Source organism: Coturnix japonica, chromosome W, assembly GCF_054131305.1.
Source record: "Coturnix japonica strain WE chromosome W, WE-NBRP24, whole genome shotgun sequence".
Taxonomy (NCBI): domain Eukaryota; kingdom Metazoa; phylum Chordata; class Aves; order Galliformes; family Phasianidae; genus Coturnix; species Coturnix japonica.
In genome coordinates, this window is record NC_140701.1 from 9,611,171 (window position 1) to 9,617,170 (window position 6,000).

Sequence of the window (6,000 nt, forward strand, 5' to 3'; positions counted from 1 at the left end):
TTGCTCACTCTTCATGGTGGCTCTGATGCTGAGAAACCCCTCCTTTGTCTTATGAAGCAGAAAGCCCTGATTCCCCGAACCTTAGCAGGGAGGACCTCATTTTGACTAAGGATCCTTCCTGGAGCAGTGAGTCGGAAGTCTGTATGATGTTTAATGAAAGACATGGGGACAGAAGATCCCAGGCTCTGCATGTGGTGCAAGGATGCTGTCAAGTTCATGTCCCGTGTGTGCCCTGTGTCTCATCACAGGATGTAGGATGTGAGAAGGGCCCAGTCTGAACAAGCAGTCAATCCCAATGAAACTCTGAACTTCAGATCTCTCAGTTCCAGTGCCCTCCTGTGCACACCCTCCCATAATTTGATGTCCTTTATTTTCTGCATTGCCCAGAAGTGCACCCACTGCTCCAGGTGATGCTGCAGCAGTGCAGTGCACACAGGGACAATCCATTCCCTCACCCAGATGGCAATAAATTGCTTGATGCGCTCCAGGGGACTGTTGGCTTTCCTGGCTGCCTGGGCACACTGCTGAATCATGTTCAATTTGATTCTGACCAGGACCTCCAATTCTTTTCAGTCAGACATCTCTCATGTGTCCCATATCCAGCCAGTGTGTATGTCCAGGGTTGCCCCTAGCCAGGTGCACAAGCAGACACTTTTTCTTGTTATGCTTTATGCACTTGGTGCTTTGTACCAACTGGTACCCAGTTCTCTGACTTGTCCACATCTCACTGCAAGTTCTCTCCACCCTCAGTGGAGGCAACAGCACCTCCTCATCTGGTCACATCAGCAAACTTGCTCAGAACATCTTCTAGTCCTGAATGCAAGTCATCCACAAAAACATGAAAGAGAAGTGGCCCTATAATGGAGCCCTGGGGACCCCTGATAGTGACCATCTGTTACCTCGATCTGGTAACCTGGAAAGTCAAGTCCCTTTGTGAATGTGTATCGACGGCCCCGACCAAGTCACAGCTGTTTGTTACACCAATATGGTCAGCGGTAAAATGGCGTTTATTGGAATGTGAGGGTCCCTTATATAGGTATCCAGTTTCATCTTTATCTTTTTTACATATGCATGACCCAGCAGGGGAGGGCCTATCACGTTACATCCCGAGGGTCCGATTTCGCCTAATACAACATTTCCCTCTCCCCATGCTTAACAAAACCATGCCCCGTTACAACGCAAGCGCCGATCCTAATCCTAACATATAAAAGTGTTAGTACTTATATAATTTAAACTTTGTCACATATTAACTATAAAGTGAGGCATACAGGTTAAAAAGCATGCAGAGATAAGTGGTGCAATGTCTAACAATGTTAGCGGTGTTCTAAACAGTATGCCCAAGGCATCTTTGGTTATATTATACAGTTCATCCTTCTGCTCAAAGCTTCTCGTATATCTGCTGGAACTCCATTCTCTCATTCAAAGTCCTTGCACCTGTGCCTCTTGAACCAGCAGCAGGAAATCTATTGCAGCTCTTTTCTGTAAAACAGCATGCCTGAAAGAAAAGTACTCAGCTTTCGATTAGTTTTCCGTTTCTCCCAGACCGCCCTTTTGGGTGATCACTGCATCAGGTTTTATTTTTCTCGACGGGACCCATAAAATTTTTCTGGATTCTCTATCCTTTACTGTGCCATAACCTCTTCGTTCATAATGATTGATTGCATAATGTGCTGTGCCAATACTTCCGCCTGCTGGGCTACCGGGATCATACCTCTGTGACCTTCCCCCTCCCCAAGGACACGTATCTTGTCCTTCAGGAGAGGTTGGCCCTTTCCACAATTGCTTGCCCCTGGGAATTCCCAGGGATTCCTGTTGAGTGAGATATTCCCCAATGCTCGAGCCATTCTTGAGTAGATCACAGGATGAAGCGCGAGCCATTGTCTGTCTTGATGTGTCGCAGCACACCAAGGACCATGATGGCAGTGGCCCAGTGTCGCTGAGCTGCAGGGGACTTAAATGTTAACATAATCATCATCACTCAATCAAAACCTTGACTGATAATGCGCTAAACATAAGGTTACATGTAAGGTCATAATTTTTTGAGTAGACATATACACACTCATTCCAGCATTCATTTTAGACAATTCTATAAATGGAAATTTCTAAGCTAATGTATTATTACTTATCGATAACTATGAGGTGGCAAACCACCAAAAGGAGAGAGAAGGAACACAATAGTGGTGGATGCCATAGGCAGTGCCTGCAGGGCGTCCCCTGCTTCAAAGTGCACTTTGTCTTTCTCACCCATCACAGACTCTCTCCTGTGCAGGGTTTTTTCACACGTACTCCATATATGCATGGCCAGTGCATGATACAGAGCCCAGGTGGAACACCTGCTCATAAAACATAACAAACCACTATATTAGATCTCTCTACAATACAAACTACTCAGAAAAGTTATTTACAGCTATAGTTACTTATTTCTACTGTTACTTGCTTCACCCTTAGCTCCCCCCCCCTTTATCTTTTAATTGGTAAGCTTTTTCTTGTTGACCTACTCCTACTATAGATACAAAAATCATCTATGGGTAATAATTCTTGATGCAGTATAGAGTGAGATGCACCTGTAACTGTCAGAAAACAAAGATCTTAACACCGCTGTGTGCACACTGCGTTCAGCCCACTGGGGGCAAAACTCATCCTGGGATCTTCAGGTCCTGCTCTAGTAAAGCTGCCACCGTTCCATCCAACTCCACCACCACAATTCCCCCTCCATACAATTTCCAAGCTCCATAAATAAATTTGTCCAAGTACCCTACCCTAGTTCCCTAAATGTGTATATTATTGGGAGAAAATGAAGACATTCTTGCTCCGACTAGCAAGAGATACTTCTAATGTTTTGCTTTTGACCCCATTCAGAAGTAACGATTTGTTTACTTTCACAAGCGGAGGAGGATGGGGGGGGGGGGCAGTGAGGAGGGGCAGCGCGGGGGTTTGCATTCTCTTGCTGGCACTTAAACTTCTCTGGCTAGAGCAGATCACATTCAATATTTTAACTCACTGTTCTTTTGTAACCTTTTTGCTGTTTTTTGTTTTTCACAATTCCACTACTCGTACCCTCAATTACACTTCCATGTAACATTAATAATTCCACTTCCATATAGCATTCATGTTTACACATCCCTATAACATTAACAGTTCCATATACCATTTGCATTTATACTTTCATATACAAACACTTCTAGGTTTTTCAAAAGCAATAAACTTCTTGGAGAAGCACAAACGTCAAAAAATTACTTTCTCACTTCCCCAAGAGGTGCACACACAAAACTTTCCAAATTCCAAGATACGTTACAAGTTACTTAAACCACCAATCTTCAAGCCATAACCAAATTATGTAGTTTTAACACATCCAAGGACTGATATCAATCACAATCCACAACCACAACAAACAAAAACATAGATGAAAAAGACTTCTCAAAGTTGTTAACAGCAGTTTAACCGACTCCGACTGCCCGTGGCTCTCTCATCAGCTGGTCTTGTTTCAGCTTCAGAGACTCCACTCGTGCCCGGGGCCCCCTGACCGGACCCCCAATTAACGATAAAAAGGAATGCCTCCCTTATCTTTGACCAATCCGAGACTTGGTCGCTCTTGTTCTCCCCTCTCCCTCCCCCCAGGTAGAGCCGGACCAGCAGCCCACCCTCTTGGGGAAGGGTTATGATGACTAGGAACGCCTCCGCCTCCGCCCCCGCTGATGCGGATTGGCTTCCATCTTGGTTACGCCTATCCACCCCGCCCCCCGGGGCAGAGCCACACCCACAACCCATCCCATCTCGAGGAAAGGACCCATCCTCCCGCCCCTGCTCACTCCCCTTCCCCACCCCCAAGGATGGGCGAAGGAGTGCAGAAGACACCGGTTGCTTTGGATACCGATATGGGGCCTCATAGGAAGGCTTCTGCGGGTCAAGAGATAAGGATGTGGAATGTGTGGAATGCCGCTGGACAGGGCCGTCTGCTTGTTGTTCAGCCGGAGTGATGGGTGCGGTCGGGATGGCTCGCTCCACCTTGTCTTTGTCTTTCAAATCCTCACATCTGCAAGAGAAAAAGCCTCCCGACCCAATTCCCAAAGCAGCCCCAAGCCGAGCATCAGTCTTCCCTTCTTTCCAAGCCGCTTTCAGCGCCCCAAGCACCAACCCCCACGTTTTGATCTCAGCATCTTTCTGCTCATTCATTGCACGCTCACAGAGCGAAAAAGTTAAAGAGTCCCACTTATTGTGATCCAAAATCTCCCGAGGAGAGGAAAGCTCCCTCTCCTTTTCAAGACAACTAATGACGGCCGCAATGTCCTTCTTAGAAGGCGTATCTTTCCTACCATAGTAGGTTTTACAAAGTTGCAATACTACTCTAATAACGGAATCCATTTACCCAGAGACCTAAAGTCTTCCTGGTCTTCTACGAACTATCGGCCGTAGGATAGGCGCAGCGCTGCATTCCCCTTTGCACCCCACCGAGAGTGCTTCCACGGGCTCGAACCGTGGATACCGCGTCCGTCAGCGCGGTTTTAGCCGTCGCACACTCACCTCCAGGACTTTCCTCACACGGGGCACCATTTGTTACCTCGATCTGGTAACCTGGAAAGTCAAGTCCCTTTGTGAATGTGTATCGACGGCCCCGACCAAGTCACAGCTGTTTGTTACACCAATATGATCAGTGGTAAAATGGCGTTTATTGGAATGTGAGGGTCCCTTATATAGGTATCCAGTTTCATCTTTATCTTTTTTACATATGCATGACCCAGCAGGGGAGGGCCTATCACGTTACATCCCGAGGGTCCGATTTCGCCTAATACAACAACCATCTACCAGCCTGATGGAACCCAATTACTACAATCCTTTGGGCCTGACCTATTGACCAGCTGTTCACCTACCACGTTATGTTTGTGTTTAGCCATATGCAGTACATTCTGTACAGAAGAGTACTGTGAGAAATAGTCTCAGAAGCTCTTCTGAAATCTTCAAGGATAACATCAACTGGCTTCCCTTGTTCGGCTAAATGCATAACTAAGTCATAAAAGGATCTATAGTTAAACAGGACCGTCTCCTTTTGAACTTGTGTTGGCTGCGACCAATGACAGACATTCGGCAGGGCTGAAGAGGTTGCTTCCAAAGGCAGGGCTCCCGTGTGCGCTGTGGGAGCTCAAAATGGACTCCAAGGGGCCCAACAAGGATGGCCTGGCCAGCAGGCTGCAGCACGGCCGGGTAAGGCTTGGACTTGACAGGCCTCTCCTCCTGACCCTGAGGGTACGTACAGCAGAGCTTCTGCCTGGAGGGATCACATCCATATGGCAAGGCAGGCTTCGGCTGGTTAGTGAGCAAGGCCGGGAAAGCTCGCTGTTGTGGTTTTGTAATTTGGTTGGTATTGCTATTCCACATCAGAATGTCATGTGGGATAATGGGAGTTAAGGGGACAACGTTTTTCTTTCTTTTCTTTTTCTGTGGACTACCTTAAATGGGCATGGGGGGAGGGAAGTGGCACTGGAGGGAAGGTCAGGAAGGGGTTGGGGTCTAAGCCGGTTCCCTGCAGGAGACAGCGTGGTTGGAACTTCCCACCTCCCACAGCCTATCGGTGAGATTTCGCCTTTTTTTTCTCCTTGTTGAAACTCTCTCTTTGCTGTTTAGTGTCACAGGGTTCATTAAAATGCCGCTTGTTCTCAGATCGTTGTTTTTTTTTCATTTTTTCCCTCCCTAGGGGGAAATTCCTATTCGCAATCTCCCTCACCATCCACTCTCTTGGAGCGCACGTGGCCGGGCCGTGCCTCTGTGCAGTACCACGCTGTTAGAGCAGGGATGTACTTTGTCCCTTCTCTCCCCGGGTTTATTTCCACTGTCACGGAGTGAGCTCTAGAGAGAACTCTGTGACAAAACGCATCAATCACGTCACAGCTTCAACTATGGCACTTATGACTCTTGGATTGCAAGCAGCACGTACTGTGCGGCCATCACCTGCCTCCTGATGAGGCCTTGGATGAGCCAGATAACAGTTAGTGTAAAGCATAAGAT

General features: G+C 47.3%; 1 long non-coding RNA gene across 1 annotated transcript in view; it reads right to left on the reverse strand.

Moving 5' to 3' along the window:
- LOC146754485 (uncharacterized) overlaps positions 1–3,715 on the reverse strand; it is a 138,825-nt gene extending 135,110 nt beyond the window's left edge. Inside the window, exon 1 of the long non-coding RNA XR_014938991.1 lies at positions 2,755–3,715. This is a non-coding gene — a long non-coding RNA (uncharacterized LOC146754485). The remainder of the gene's footprint in view (positions 1–2,754) is intronic.
- Positions 3,716–6,000: the final 2,285 nt, after the last annotated feature.